Source organism: Podarcis pityusensis, assembly GCF_964106645.2.
Source record: "Podarcis pityusensis genome assembly, chromosome: 4".
Taxonomy (NCBI): domain Eukaryota; kingdom Metazoa; phylum Chordata; class Lepidosauria; order Squamata; family Lacertidae; genus Podarcis; species Podarcis pityusensis.
The window spans coordinates 83,355,766-83,372,673 of NC_138027.1; the positions used below are offsets into that span (position 1 = coordinate 83,355,766).

The 16,908-nt window shown below is 43.7% G+C and overlaps 1 protein-coding gene and 1 long non-coding RNA gene across 3 annotated transcripts in view; one reads left to right on the forward strand and one right to left on the reverse strand.

Moving 5' to 3' along the window:
- The window catches only part of TEX30 (testis expressed 30), a 39,095-nt gene extending 22,224 nt beyond the window's left edge, over positions 1–16,871 (reverse strand). Inside the window, exon 1 of the mRNA XM_081003310.1 lies at positions 16,811–16,871. The gene's annotated coding sequence lies outside the window, so the exon portion shown is untranslated. The remainder of the gene's footprint in view (positions 1–16,810) is intronic.
- On the forward strand, positions 4,187–7,917 carry LOC308476389. Of its 2 annotated transcripts, none has more exons than XR_013985847.1 (3): positions 4,187–5,997; positions 6,627–6,754; positions 7,693–7,917. It is a non-coding gene; the product is annotated as an uncharacterized lncRNA (long non-coding RNA). The 2 variants fall into 2 exon arrangements; XR_013985848.1 differs by having other exon boundaries at positions 4,197–5,040.
- Positions 16,872–16,908: the final 37 nt, after the last annotated feature.

The following is a 16,908-nucleotide window of genomic DNA, read 5'->3' on the forward strand; positions in this document are numbered from 1 at the left end:
TGTCAGATTGAGGACCAACAAAAGGGATTGTTTGAGCCATTCTGGATGCTGACTGCTTTAACGCCTTGCATTGGGTTGCTATCCTTGAGAGTATAACTCCATTGGAACCAGGGCAAGGTTTACATATTGCACTGTAAATGGGATCCACCTTGCTAATCCTCCCCGGGTTTAAGTAGATGGTCAATGCAGTGATTGACGACTGGGGAGAAGGGAGGAGTAGTCAGCCTTATGATATTGGGGGTGCAGAACAGGTAGACAACACTCCAGAGTTCTGCGGCTGCTGCCATAGAGTAGGAGAGAGAGATCAGCCAGGTTCTTTTGCAGAAGCTGTTTAGTCCGAGAAGGGGCAGGGGTGGGTGTTTCATTTTCCAGACAGCTGCTAGTCATCTCTGCTAACCCCAAGAAGTGCATGAAGGCCTTGCCAGGGAAAAGGAGAGGATATCCACGAGTAGGCCTGGCTTCTTCTCTGGTAGTGATATTTTGCTTGTACAGTACAGATTTGCAGTGTTTCAGACCCGTTGCAACTCAAACACATGCTTTTGAGAAATGCTAATAAGCATGGGAAGTTGACTGAGCTAGAGAGGCTGCTAATAGCAGACATATGGTTGACCCTGAACTGATGGTCTTATTGACTTCTACACAAGATAGTTCCTGCCTGTGTGCATTTGCAGAACAGAACATTTGGAGTTTCTCCTACTATCTTTCCTAGTCACTGCCCCATAATTCCTTGTAGTGTTGTGTCCAGCATCATGCAGGTGGCGTCAGATGGACCCTCTAGGCATGCCAGGACTGAGGTGTGGAAGGGGAAGATCTTGATAACTAATTCGGGCAATTCACTCTTGCTTCTTGAACTTTCAGACTTGAGTTTTGCTGGGTGGCCTTGGGTAAACTGTTCTCTCTCAGACTAACCAGCCTCACAGGGTTTGCCATCATGAGCTCATTGCAGGAAGGGTGAGAAAGAAATGTGGTAAATAAATAAACTGCTCTTCCCATGAATGCAACAGATGGGGAAAGCACGGCTCCAAGAGAAAAAAATGTTTATACTAAACTTTTCTACTGGGGGGCAGGGGGCGGCGGATTCCAAAACCACCACTGCATCAGCAGGTCTGAAGAGCACCATTGATAACTATCCTCACTGAATTCATTTCAAACGTACCTTTTTACTTGCTCACTAAAACTTTCCGTTTTGCAGCTTTGTAGACTGGCTCAACAGGAATAAGCCACAGATGTTGCTGAACTCCACACCAGGTTGCAGGCAGGTGTGGGGTACTCCTTGGTCCTGAACTGTGAAGGACCAGCTATGCAGCCTGGGGGTCATTTTGGACTCACAACTGTCCATGGAGACGCAGGTCAATTCTGTATCCAGGGTGGCTGTCTACCAGCTCAACCTGGTTTGCTGGCTGAGACCCAGCCCACAGACTGTCTTGCCAGAGTGGTGCATGCTCTAGTTATCTCCTGTTTGGACTACTGCACTGCGCTCTACATGGGGCAACGTTTGAAGGTGACCCGGAAACTACAACTAATCTAGAATGCAGTGACTGGGAGTGGCTGCTGGGACCATGTAATACTGGGGACTCAGCTATACAGTTGCAAATGAAACATTATAATGTGACACTAGATATCAATGATGAGCCTTATGGAAAATTCAACGTATTTTAAAAAAATGCTTAAAAAAAACCATTTTCAGAATGTTTTTCCATATGTGTGTAGATTCCACCTGGATCTGCATTGGCTCCCAGTAAATTTCTGAGCATTATTCAAAGTGTTGGTTCTGACCTTTAAAGGGTGGGCCCCACTGCGAAGAAGACCCTCTGTCTGGTTCCCTGTAACCTGACTTCACTGCTGGCAGTGAGGGAACCACCAGAAGGCCCTTGGAGCTAGATCTCAGTGTCCCAGCTAAACAACGGGAGTGGAGACAGTCCTTCAGGTATACAGAGCCAAGGCCATTTAGGGCTTTATAAAGATCTGCACCAACACTTTGAATTGTCCTTGGAAATGTATCGGGAGCCAATGTAGATCTTTTAGGATTGGTGTTATATGGTCCTGGTGGACACTGCCAGTCACTAGTCTGGCAGCTGTGTTCTGGATTAATTGTAGTTTGAGTCACCTCAACACTGGTTGAATGTGTTAGGCTCCTGGTTTCAGCACAAGAACGGGTGCCCATAAAACAAAACTTGGCAACCAACACAAAAGTGACATTTGGTTGAACTTGTATTCCAAAGCAATATCCAGCTGAGAAGTAGGAACACATGAAGATACATAATTATTTTCCATTTTGGTCAGGTAGAAGAGAATGGGAAGCTTACTGGGCAAGGCAGACTTCAGTCTGCTGTCTCTCATTTGATGCCACAAAGTTTTCCTTGCAATTTCTGAGTTGGCCTCTACGCTGAAATGAAAAACCAATCCTCACTTTGTAAATATGCTATCACACTGTTTATTTGAAATGGTGCAGTGATGCAGAGGACTCCCAAGACTGTAATTTGAGTTGCTGATCATAAACTGTCTAAGCCGTTCTTCTTTCCTGGTATTCACTTGCACTGAACCTGAAGATTAGCTTACAGTCTGTTATGTGGTCAAGGATATTTAGGACAAATAGGAAGAATCGTTGATAAACTCTGGCAACCAACTTCTTTCTAAGAAAACGATGCATCTTATAAGTGGACGAGGAAAAGTATATTTATACTTGTTTAGATGTACAGCCACCATCTGCCTGTGATTTTAATATTTTTATCTGCCGGTTAACTCTTGTAGCTTTAGTAAGAATGGTAACATATCCTGTTAGGATTGTGAAATCTGCCAATTCAACTTGAAATGGAGGTTGCTATCATATACAGTATATGCACTGCGGGGGCAGTGGGAATGGTATCAACATCACCTCAGGCATCATGCTAGAAGTGCAACCACACAAGCCTGTTCTGCCATTTGTCCAGACATTACCGGGGGGAGGGGGGATTTCTGAAAGGCAGCGCTTTGTCCTGGATCTTAAACAACTGAATCAATGTTAGGCAAGTTCAATATCTTTTTGGTTTTCCTTATAAAAGTTCGACAATTTTGGAGGGTTTCCTAATAAAAAAAAGAAAAGAAAAGCTCAGGATGTCCTGGTTTTTTACTTTTTGAAATATGGCAGCCCTATGGAATTGTGAGAGATGTTGTGAACGAGCTTGCATTCCTGAGTTTGGGTTTATTATATATGTCAGTCTTAAACTGTACAGGCTAATCAAATTGGTGAGCATTTAAATGAACAACTGCAAAGTCCAGTTTAACCATCGATTTATGGCTAAATTTATTTTATTTAATTCATTTAGGGCAACCCAGCCTGATGGGTGGGGTAGTAAAATAATAAAAATATAAAAATATAAAAATATAAAAATATAAAAATATAAAAATATAAAAATATAAAAATATAAAAATATAAAAATATAAAAATATAAAAATATAAAAATATAAAAATATAAAAAATAAGTCTCTATTTTCGTCAGAGAAATGTTGGAGGTTAGTATTTCCCACCATATTAACTACTGATTGCTTTTGTTCACTCCACTATGTTTATAAAATGTCAGAGGTTTATATGTGCAAGAACGTAACTGTTAGCTCCGTTCTATGATTTGTAACTCTGGAGGAAGGCAAACTTCAGCAGCCTTGTTATATACTATGAGACAAACCTGATACGTTGCCATAGTGGCTGCAGTGGCATCCACAGGACTTTCATACGCTAAGCCTCCTGCTTTCTGTGAGGAAGCAGATCTAACCTGAGAGATCTTTACGGCTCCCTCGAGAAGGGCTTTGCACTCTGGCCTTGCAGAATTTTGCTGCATATGCAACGTGCCACAAAGCAGTATCTTATTTTTAAAAAGCGGTTCCCTGGCAAAACGCAGCTCAGGGGTGCCATGCGCCGATGTGCCGAAACGATGGAATACTGTTCCACCGGAGTTAGGGAGCTGACAAACACGAGGGCGAGGCAACCTAACACCTTATTAGCATCATAAATTTTACGCTGCATTCCAAGAACGACCCGTCTCGTGTTTCTGGTTCATACTCTGGAAACGATCGCAGCCCTGGGAAACTTGTGGCTCGATATTATTCATGTAACGTTCCAAGTGCAAGGGGGGGAGGGATTGCAATTTGGGACTGGTCTTTAAATTTGTTGCCGTTGAGCCAACAAGTTGCCGGTAAGTGACTGGAGAGGTTTTGGCCTAGAATATGCAGCCTTCTCTAAGGTCAGATTTTTATTACAGTGGATATAATACGATGATATGATACATACATACCCTTTCTGGTTTAGAAATAGGTTTAGAAACCTGCTGGAATGCAAGTTGGGCAGAAAAGAAACAGGAAGAAATGCGGCACCTGTTCACATATGTTTACCATACAGTTTAAATTAAGCTTTCTGCAGTGTGATGTGGGAGGTACTTGCAGGCTGTAGCTCAGGGGCAAAGAACATGCATTGCGTGGACAGGCGGAGTCCCCAGATCCCGTGCGGTCCCCCCGTCATGTGGAATAACGACTCAAGACAACGTGCTATGGGATTAAATTGGCCACAACTTTATTATATTTCAGATGTGGGTAGACCTTGGCTCAGGCACTGGGCGTTCTCCCTCCCCAGTCCCCAGCCGGGGACCTAGGGAGCTTCAGGGTTATCCAAGTGCGGAGGGGATGGGCCGGCTCTGGAGAACATATGTTCAAGCAGAGATAACCGCCCCCGTTACGCCGCCGCTGCAGGGGAGAGCAATGACGACCTCTCAGCGTACGGTCAAAGCCTCCCCTCAGAAACCCCTTTAACGGGGAACCCTGGTATTGCCGCCGCAAAGAGGAAGATGGACTAAAGGATTCCGCCCAAGGCCTGATACCGCCAAAGTTGTGACGTTTTGCTACAGGAAAGGCAAAACCTGCCAATGCAGGGGAATTCCTTTCCGGCCCTTTAACAGCGACCTTGACGTAGCAGCGCCCGCATACCTGTGAAGAAAAGTTATCCTGCAAAATAAGACTTAACTGAGGGTGGATAGGGTGGGAGAAGCTCTGGAGCCAAGTGAGGATTCCCAGGTAAGATCCTCCCTCTATTGTGTGGGCAGGTAATCCCTCCCCCTACCTGGCCTGGTCTCCTTGGCAACGCTTCCCCCAGGTGGGATTGGACAACTGACTGAGGTAGGCGGAGACCTCCAGGTATCCCACCTGAGGGAAGGCAAAGCCAAGCCTGTGTTGATGGAGCCGCTCAAGATCCAGGGGCTGCGCGCATCACACAAAGGTCGCCCCCCGTTTTATGTGGGGAGCGGTCATTGTATGCAAAAGGTCCCAGTTTTAGTCTGAAGCATCTTCAGGTAGGGCAGGGAAATACTGGAAACCTTGGGAAACCATTGCCTTCCGGTTTGCACAATACTGAACTAGACAGACCAGTTCTTTTTCTTTTCTGCTACTTCAATTGATTGATTTACAGAAGGGATTTTAATGGCATAAGAGCATTCCCCAAAGTTCAATATCCATTTGTCTTTTTGCCGCGTGAAATAAATAGAACTAGTAAAATCTCATCCTCTAAGGTTGTTCCATAGTTACCCACAGCACTTCCAGAGTGTCACTATTTTAACAAACCCACTTCCCTCCCATATTGCGGTAAGAAGAGTGGCAGGCTGCATATATGCCATACATCTGAAGCACATGACTTCCCCCAAGGAATCCTGGGAACTGTAATTTGTTGTGGGCACTGGGGATTATACATCTGTCTGGGCTAAACTACAGTTCTCGGGATTCTTTTAGTTTCTTTTGAATGTGTTAGCTAAATGAACTGGAAAGAGTGGGATAGAATTTATTGGTGCGAACTTCCTGTCCAGCAAATCGGAACGAGTGCTCCATAATTCCTCAGCACCATCTAATTCCGCCGCCCCCCCTAAAGAAATCAAGATGAATACTCAGTAAAGTGGATGTCTGGAAGTCATTCATTGCTGGTCTTCAACTGATGTTTCCCCTGTTCACAAAGACTGTAAGATCATGCCAAGTATTCTCAAGGTCTGTATCTCCTTTAGCCTTCTGTATCTGCATGGTTATTATTTCTAGTTAAGCAGTGTCTCGGATCTGCTCTTTCCACAGTGCTATTGGTACCTGCTCCTCTGTCTCTGCCACCACCAGATGAGCAGCTGCCAATAAAAAAGGCATTATCTTTGCCCTGCAATCTTTATTTTCTCCACCCAATATTGATAATAGTTTTGAATCATTTTTTTTACCCTCTTCCATTACGTCATCACAATATGTACTTGCTACCCTGCAATCCCACTCCATGTGGAAATGTGTTTCATTCCCTCCATACACACCCCAGCAAACTTACTGTTTGATAGACTTAACCAGGCATAGGCAAACTCGGCCCTCCAGATGTTCTGGGACTACAACTCCCATCATCCCTAGCTAACAGGACCAGTGGTCAGGGATGATGGGAACTGTAGTCCCAAAACATCTGGAGGGCCTATGCCTGGACTTAACTTACTTTACATAGAATAAACAAATGCATTTCTGAAATAATTCTGTCTTGTTTTTGCTAAAACTGCCCTAAGAGAGCTCTATTAATATGTCTTGGACCACTGAAAGCAATGCATTTGAATCCTCCTTGCATACCACATTAAGCCTTTCTGTTGTTTTTGTAGACTTCTGTATTTTTATTATACCAGACGTTTCATTTAACTGGAGAAGTAAAGATCTATATTGCTGATTTGCCCAACAATCTTTTGGCAGATAAGTAGAGGCTTGGAGAGAGACCTGGCATACAGTTCAGGTAGGTTAAACATGCACACATGAAACTTAAAAAACCAAAACCCTGCCTAGGAGCATCCCTCCAGTTGTTCATAGTGCACAAACAGCTAAATTTGCATCTGCACTGCATGCATTACAAAAAATACTGAAAATATTTGGCATCCTGCTTCAGAAAGCTTTCACCTTGAAAGATACTTGGTGGGCTCTTCACTTTCTCTTTATGGATTTCTCTGCTAATGCTGTAATGAAATTACTTCTGCTTTCCCCCACTTTATCTGCCTAAACAGCTGTTAGGATAACCAGCTCACTTTCCATAAGCCTTAAATACCATATTACTCTTCTTTGCCAGATTGGAAATAATGAGATCAAAGGAACAACATATCTGAAATGCATGTTGGTTTTCATTGTTAGCTCTGCTGGTAATATTTCACCCGTGGGGCCAGTGACATCGCATGAGAATCGGAGAGGGGGAGAGTTCTCTGCTAAAGCCAGCCATTCTTTCTACCTGCCGCTTCAGTGCTATTAATAGACAATTTAAACAACAGCTCTCAAGGTCTGCCAGACATAAACGTTTCAGATGCTTTTTCTGTGCATTTTCAACAAAACGGGTGACTTTGTAAAATACGTTTTTACTCAGCATCCAAATCAAGAGTAAGACTGCCAACTTTTGGCCTGTATTGCGTTAAAAGAAAATGTTATGAAAATGGTATATAGATGGTATATAACACCAGTGAACTTAGCAAGAATGTATATTGGAATGTTGGAAATGTAAAGAAAAGGAAGGGACTTTTTATCATATGTGGTGGGAATGTAAGAAGGTGAAAGGCTTCTGGGAAATGATATATAACAAATTGAAAAAAATGTTGAAATATACATTTGTTAAGAAACCAGAGGCATTTTTGTTAGGAATGGTAGGAAATGAAATAAACAGAAAAGATTATAAGCTTTTTTCATACGCAGTAACAGTGGCAAGAATACTGCTAGCCCAAAAATGGAAACAAGAAGAATTACCGTCAATGGAAGAATGGAGAATGAAGTTAATGGAATACGTAGAACTTGATAAACTAACTGGAAGGATCCAAGGCCCACGAGACCACAGATTCACTGAAGACTGGAGTAAATTTGTAGACTATTTGAAAAGTATTTGCGATGAACAATTAACGTTTGTAGGTTTGCAAGAGGCTCTGTGAAAATAATATTAGAAATATTGTAAAAAAGGGAATAAGAGGGAAGAGGTTTTTAATAAAAGGCAATACTAGATTAAGAAATGCGGAAGAAGGACTAAAACGGAGGATTTGCAGAAGAGCTGAGGGAACTCCAAAAAATGTATTTGTGAAAAATTGTGTTATGTGTTTTTATATTTTTGTATTGTAAAATGAATAAAAAATAATTCAAAAAAAAATACTGCCAACTTTTTTTCCTTTTGGGGCTCCCAAGCGTTGCATACTTGTAAAACAGGGAACAATTCAGCAGGCACTGCTTTTCTCGATGTGGGGAACCCTCCTCCCCCTCCATGCCCCCAAAGCATGCTGCAGGCATCACAGGGCTCTCCCCCCCCCCTCCATGTGCCAGGAAAAGTGCAAACTAGTGAATTACGGTATGTCATGCATTGTTGGGTTGAAAATCACGACAGACGAGTGGCAGGTGTCATATGAGAGGCGTCTGCCGGGGCGAGCCCCGGGAACTCTCTTTTATTGAATATTACAAACATTGCCACAGGTGTGCTTGTGGCTGATTGGTTGATACAAACACAAAGCAACTTGTTGCTGATTGGTTAACATGGGTACAAGGCGGGAATTACATATAACTATTTATCACTGATAGATCAAAGGCTGAGAAACGGAGCTGGAACTAGACAGGCATGAATCCTCCTAATTAAATTATAACTAAAGATTAATATTGAGAGAACATAACATGAAAGAATACAACAATCACGTTCCGTAGATGTGGTCAGCAAAGCATTAAGAACAGGTCAGGGTACACTGTTTCATGAACTCAATGGGAACTGTTCAGAACATTCTCAGACTCATGTGCAGAGGCAAAAACTTCCCAGCATGCAAGAGAAAAGAAGCAATAGTTCTCATAGTAAGACTTCCCACAATGCCACAGTTATGTGCAGTAAGAGAACTGCAGAAAGAGAACTTCCCTTTAATGCATCCATTAAAGGCGCAGGAGCCCTTCCAGAACAAAAGTTGGCAACCCCGAACATTTTGCAGAACCATTTTTATCTAAACATCGGTCATCCCAATTTCCCACACATTCGGAATAAAGCTGCTGTGACATGTAAATGTTTCCAAAAGTCAAAAATAGGAAGGGTCTATTTTAGAATCCAACCTATTTATTTGCTAATGCATAGTTAATCTTGAAAGAAACAAAGACAGAGGATTGGGAAGTGTTGGTCGGAAAACATGAATCCTCCTCTTCCCAAGGCAGCTCTGCAAAGTTTAATTTGCATTTCCCCCCAGATGTTGGCTTCTGGTAAGAACCTAATTTAGCATCATAGCACGTAACAAGATGCACGGGAAGTTTTCTGAGAAGCCCTCATCCATCTCTGTGAACCAGTGAAGACAAGAGTGAGTCAAAGCACTCAATATATCACAGAGTTAAAGAGCTGTCCAACGGTGATCTCCATGCTTTCAATTAGCACTGCCTCCATAGGAACTCCTAAGATGGCGCACCTTCTTAAACACAGCGACACACACAGCTGAACTCACATAAATCCTTGCATTAACGTTAGACTCATACAGCACGTTTCCCAAAGGGGTATCAGCGCCATTAACCCAAAGTCTGCACTGGCTTTATATTTTCCTGTCGGAGAGATGTCTGCAAACAGCCAATTATGTGGGATTCGGCCATCCACTTGGATTCCTAGCCACATGCCTAAATAAGGAATTGCACTTGAGGGGCAAGAGATGGCTATTCACATCTCTCAGTTCATAACCCTGGCATTGGTTCAGGAAAAATGTAGGCTTTGGTCATAGGAGTTTGAGCAATGCTCTGGTAGTGTGACTTGTTTATTGATTTATCCCCAGCATAAATTTGACATTGTGGTATCCGGGTGACTAAAGATCTAAAAACTACTGCGTGTAATGTTATAGGAGTTGGATAAATATATGCAGTGCAATTTCCATCTACAGAAATGGCTTCCCGCTGAAACATATTCATAAGTAACCCCACCCATGGTTTTAAATGCCATTCCTTCAAATTAGCCACATTTTCTCACAATGCCTGTTCAAATGCGAGCTTCTTAGCACAACCGATAGGTCAGGATCTCACCAATCCACAACATTATAATTTAGGGAATATAACATTTAACCCATTCTCCATCCACCATGATTCCTGCAATCCTGGGGGGTGGGGGTGGACTAGAGGATCCTGAGAGCCAGTGTGGTGTAGTGGTTAAGAGCGGTAGATTCGTAATCTGGGGAACCGGGTTCAATTCCCCGCTCCTCCACATGCAGCTGCTGGGTGACCTTGGGCTAATCACACTTCTCTGAGGTCTCTCAGCCCCACTCACCTCACAGAGTGTTTGTTGTGGGGGAGGAAGGGAAAGGAGAATGTTAGCCACTTTGAGACTCCTTCGGGTAGTGATAAAGCGGGATATCAAATACAAACTCTCCTCCTCCTCCTCCTCCTCCTCCTCCTCCTCCTTCTTCTTCTTCTTCTTCTTCTTCTTCAACTCTACAATTCCATGATTATGTGATTCTCCTGTGGCTTCCTATTGTAGAGCCCTCCCAATTTATTTTGAAGTTGAATCTTACTTCCAGCGACAATGGGACAGTGTCCTCTACCACCCCTGCGACCAGCAGATTTGTTTAAGATGTGCAGGATACACCAGAGGGCTGATCTTGCTGCTCTCTCAACACCTCCCATCATCTATGGCTGATACGACTTCCTCACTTTGCTTACTGGTAGGGCTGGCCTTGCAAGGCAATTATCAGCAGTGGCAGGGAAGCTGCCTTTCAGGGAAGCTTGTCTGCAATGACTAACCTCGCTGAAAAATCCCTAACCAGCTTCTTGGGAACCCCAAGGGAAAGGGCTTCTCCCAACCAAGCTTGCAAACCACTTTTCCAGTAGATGTTGTATTAGATCAGCTAACGGAAGTGCTACTCGTTCATTTTATTGTTTTGCTGCTTTAATGAGAGTCGGGCCTTGTAAAAATCGGCACCCTTAAGAGTAGATGCCAAACAGCTTAGCGATTAAGAACTGGTGAAGGTAGTGATTTAAAGGAACCCTTTCACCGGGGATATTTGTAATTCACACAAATTCAGAGAAGCAGCTCCAACTGGGGGCTTCCAGAGCTAAGTCCCAGCTCTTTCCTGGTCCCTTTCTGCGATTCTGCTATTCCTTGACATTCACACCCAGTTCTGTCAACCCCCTCCCCTCAGCTGGGAGGATGAGTCATCTTTGGTACCCACATTTTCTCACTTTCCAGAGATCATGCAACATTACAGTTAAAGTGGCTACCTTCAGAATAATTAACAATGAAACCATATCAAGCATTCTTCTTTAATATTATTGTTGTTGTTGTTTAGTCATTTAGTCATGTCCAACTCTTCGTGACCCCATGGACCAGAGCACGCCAGGCACTTCTGTCTTCCACTGCCTCCCACAGTTTGGTCAAACTCATGTTGGTAGCTTCGAGAACACTGTCCAACCATCTCGTCCTCTGTCGTCCCCTTCTCCTTGTGCCCTCTATCTTTCCCAGCATCAGGGTCTTTTCCAGGGAGTCTTCTCTTCTCATGAGGTATTGGAGCCTCAGGTTCAGGATCTGTCTTTCCAGTGAGCACTCAGGGCTGATTTCCTTCAGAATGGAGAGGTTTGATCTTCTTGCAGTCCATGGGACTCTCAAGAGTCTCCTCCAGCACCAGAATTCAAAAGCATCAATTTAATATTAGGAATGTCAAAACCGCCCGCTGCCTCTCCTTATATTCCTAAGTCCCACCGAGTTCCCAGGTGAGTATTGGGTTGCAGCCTCAATCTCCATAAAGATTACTCGTGTTTTCCAGAACATGTAACTGTTGCCCGTTTCATTCCTAGCATATTATCCTCATGCTGTGTTACTCCCATCATGCACAAATAGCTTGACGACATGAGGTTTGCCAAAATTCTGAGCTAAATCCCCAGAGCATCTCTGCTGGGCCCTCTCTTTCATCACCTCTGGAAAAATACGTTTCACAGAAAGCAAATGTTTTTACAGGCAGCAATGAAATGAAATGAAGCATATTGTTTAGGTTTAGATGCTCTCGGAGGAAAATACGGCATCGTATCCAGTGCTTTCCCTAGGAAGGCTTGGTGGGTGGGGTTCGCTGTAGCTTGAGTGACTCCCTTGATTAGATACAGGTGTGAATGAATGAGAATAATTAAAAAAAAAAAATTATACCCCACTCATCTGCCTGGGTTCCCTCAGCCACTCTGGGCAGCCTCCAACAAAATATTAAAATACAGTAATGCAGCATTTCCCAACCTTGGGCCTCCAGCTGTTTTTGGACTACAACTCCCATAATCCTCAGCTAGCAAGACCAGTGGTCAGGGATGATGGGAATTGTAGTTCGAAAACAGCTGGAGGCCCAAGGTTGGGAAACACTGCAGTAATGCATCAAACATTAAAAGCTTCCCTAAACAGGGCTGCCTTCAGATGTCTTCTAAAAGTCTGGTAGTTGTTTATTTCTTTGACATCTGGTGGGAGGGTGTTCCACAGGGCGGGTGCCACTACCGAGAAGGCCCTCTGCCTGGTTCCCTGTAACTTGGCTTCTCGCAGTGAGGGAACTGCCAGAAGGCCCTCGGCGCTGGACCTCAGTGTCCGGATAGAACGATGGGGGTGGAGACGCTCCTTCTATTTGCATTTAAAAACAAACTTAATTTGTACTTTCCCAAACAACATGCAGAGCAAATGCGGCCATCCTTCAGAATTTGCACTTATTAGAATTTCATATCCTCCAACATTTCTCCAATGGAAAACAGGGGCATCTTAATAAGAATAAGAATAACATAATGATAGTAATACCCCACTCATCTGACTGGGTTGCCCTAGCCACTCTGGGTGGCTTCCAACATATATAAAAACCTTAAACATTAAAAAGCTTCCCTATAAAGGGCTGCCTTCAGAAAACATCTAAAGGTTGTTTAGTTACTCAGCTCTTTGGCTCAGCGGTCGCATAACTCCATACCCTCCAACACTTCTCTGATGAAAATAGGGAAGTCCTAAGGAAAAGTGGGACGTTCTCAGATCAGATCAGAAAACCAGGATGGCTTCTGTAAATCTGGAACTGTCCCTGGAAAATAGGGACACTTGGAAGGCCTGGAATCCAGCAATGCAGTTCCCCAACCAAGAAATGTGGTATAAAAATGCATATACTAAAAGGTTCAAATAAGAGCATATATTAGTGAAAAGAACATACAAAAATGCGCCAGGTTTCAGGGAATTGCGTTGCAATTACAAAAGTCACATACAAAATGTGTACAGGAAGAGAAATTCTCCCAAAAATACTGATGAAGTTGCACAGCTTTTCTAAAAATTGCAAACGGAAGTGAAAATGTGGAGAAGATAACTCAGATTATAAAAAAGAGAGAGAAAACCTGAAAGCAAAATTAGCATATTTGCCCATCCCTAGGTAAGGGATGGGACGTGGATGGCGCTGCGGGTTAAACCACAGAGCCTAGGGCTTGCCGATCAGAAGGTCGGCAGTTTGAATCCCCGTGACATGGTGAGCTCCCGTTTCTCGGTCCCTGCTCCTGCCAACCTAGCAATTCGAAAGCATGTCAAAGTGCAAGTAGATAAATAGGTACCGCTCCAGCAGGAAGGTAAACGGCGTTTCCGTGCGCTGCTCTGGTTCGCCAGAAGCAGCTTAGTCATGCTGGCCACATGACCCGGAAGCTGTACGCCGGCTCCCTCGGCCAGTAAAGCGAGGTGAGCGACACAACCCCAGAGTCAGTCACGACTGGACCTAATGGTCAGGGGTCCCTTTACCTTTACCTTTAGGTAAGGGATGGATGGATTACCCCAGGCTAGTAGTGGGATAGGAGCCTTGCTTCCTTTCTAGGTTGCAGAGGAAGCAAGCCCTGCACCCCTGAGATCAGGCATGGCCAAACTCGGCCCTCCAGCTGTTTTGGGACTACAACTCCCATCATCTTAGCTAACAGGACCAGTGGTCAGGTATGATGGGAATTGTAGTCCCAAAACAGCTAGAGGGCCAAGTTTGGCCATGCCTGCCTTAGATGAATTTCTGGAACTACTCATTTACCTTTTAGTGGTACATCTAATCTCTTGGCACATTGAGATCTGGTTTATATGTGTTGATCTTTGGAAGGCTCATGGCAATGGACTTAGACTACTAGACAACGCAGAATTTTGTATGGAGTTACATTATTCCAGCTGTGAGTTTGGTGCAGAATCCAAAAACTAACACCGCCCTTACAGAGTTGCTCAAGGATACACGTTGATTGCATGGAATGTAAAAGGGATCTGCGAGCTGTTGCCTAGCTGCAGGTACAAACACAATCTATTCTTCAGAGCAGAAGGAAGAGGCCTCTTCAGAATTTCACTTTTTGGATGAATTCAAGAGCAATCTCTACTCAACAGGTTTGGACATGAGAGACAGGTTGGGCAGAGAGGAGCTGGGAGACCTGCCCTGCTAAATCTTCCTACTTGCCCCTTCCTCAACCAATGCTTACATTTATTACAGAAATTACTTCTTAAATGTACAGGAGATACTATTTGGAATCTGCCTGCCATGAAAAATCATGAAACTAGCACCAGAAGGGGGGATTAAGTGGAAGGAAGATTGACAAGTCAAGACTCAGATGGTAGGCAGACTTTTCCTACCCGGCCAATGAGATAGCAAAAGCAACCAAACCCACTCTATGGCTATGATATCAATTCAAGAGCAATCACTGTGGCAGGGAAGTGGGATTCAGTAGTCTCTGCTTGCTGGGCCGAGGAAGGAGTCACTTAGCTGAAGCTGAAGCAGCAGTAGCAGCAAAAGTGTTGCCTGTTAAGCAGATGATGTTCTTACTTTTTCACACAAAGCCTTCTCAGATGTTAAATTGTGGGCAATTTCAGACATCCTGTTTATTGAGCATTCATCCCGATTTGTTTGCAGGGAGATTAGGTAATGTGGAGTATTTAACGAGCATCTGTGCCAATCTGTTTGTGGGAAGTTTGTATGACATTGCGCAAAGAAATGTTATCCCACACATTCCAGTGCATTTTCTCATCACTTTTCATATTGCGAAAAGTCCGGTCTTTTAGGGAAGCAGGTTTGTTGCACAGGGCCTCTCAGTTAACCACAATTACACCACCAGAGTTTGCTGTTGCATGGCTGAAGTTGAATCCCACCTGAAAATGGCAACACCCATATCTAGCATTTGCTGAGTGTTTGCTCTGATTGTTCGCGGTGTGGTCACATGGCCACGAGTATTCATTGTAAAACATTTATATGTCTTCACATCAACAATTTGTTCATGTCACATTTTTTAGTGCAGTTCTCCATCACTGTCCAAAATGCTGATAGATTATTTGGGCTACTATAGAAGGAACAAAAATGTTGGTGGATCAATAGTCCTCTTGCTCACTTGCTTAGGTCAGTTGCCGGGGGACAGTGCCAAAACTAAAGGCGTTTAGCGATGAATTTTGCCTGGGGCGAAGCACCATTGATGGTCTCAGCCCACCAGCCAATCCACAATGAGCCTGGGCTCTCCGGCCACCTCCCCATAGGTCCAAAGCAGTTTTGCTTTTGCCTTTGTTTGCTAGTCCATGTCTGCGGGGTGCCCAGGACAGCTGCTTTGGGCTGTGGCGCCATGTCCTCTGTGTGCCTTTGCACTGCTTGGTGGTGGGCAACTGCCTCTGGGAGAATTTGACTAGATCCATCATGGGCAGACAGACCCGTGGAGTTACCCTGAAATCTGTGCGTTCAAAAGATGTGGTAAATGAATTACACAGAGCCCATTAGGAATGCCACTCTCTGTACTAGAAAACAGGGCGCACTCTCTGTGTACAAATATTTCTTGTTCCAGTGGCATCAGGGGATAACCCTGAAGACCCCTAATGCTGGAGCTGTGCGTGAGGTCTAGGTCCACTCTGTGCCTAGGTAGGAGGCTGTTCAGAACAATCTGCAGCATGCCTTGAATTCTGCAAAAGAATGGCACACTGCAAACGTAATACATAATGAGTACGCTACATACCGTACTTCCATTGATAGGTACTATGTTCTTTCTTTAAAGCACTGGCAACAAATACCCAAAATCTGAACAAGCAATTCAACAACAACAAAAAGCCTGATTACAACAAGAAACAAATGGTTAAACCAGAAAAGGAATCATCTTAATGCAGATAACACCTTTAAAAATATTCCCAAATTGGTAAATAATTTGGTGAAGAATCGGTCTCTTTGGCCCAGAATAGAGATTGCCAGAAATTCATGGCATGCTAGCTTAGTTTAAAGATACAGTCAACAAGACACATTCAATGTTACTTCCCAAGAGGGTTCTGAAATGTCTGACTTGGCTGGGAAAAGAGATGCACAACAGGACATGAGGAGAAAGGGAGTAGGTTAAAAGCACGTGGTTTGTCCCCAACAAAATTCCAAATTGTGTCAAAAACTTAATTCTGCAGCTAACGTATTCTAGCTGGGAAGTGATGAGTGGAAACGTGAGAATGATTGATCCCATGCCAATCCCTGCACAGGCCACTGGGGGTTGGAGTAGATAACATCTGAGGTTCCTCCCGACTCTAAAAATCTATGATACATAGAGCCCTGTTTAATTTGACCTTGCATTATTAGAATGAGCGAATGTCAAATCTACTTAAAGCTGCTTCCTTGTCCTCGGATATTTTTTATGTTATTTGGAAGAGAGAAACTGTTTTCTCTCCATACATTGAAAATTATGAATTGGAGCTGGTGTATCTATCAGCGGCCGATAGCATGCTGGAATATACAGCTCTGCGATAAGATATTAAGGTGTAGTTTCTCCGCCGGAATGTTTATTGGGAGACGTGCTACTGATTTTAATATACCCATAACATGCACATAGCAAGTCATATCATATCAGCTAAGTTCATATCATAATCGTCACTTGCTACTTCAGCATAGAGAACACAATGAAGATGGCTCAGTTTACTTCCACTTGCCTGTGTGCAGAATGGAAACCATGACAGGGACTCTCTTCATTCAAAGG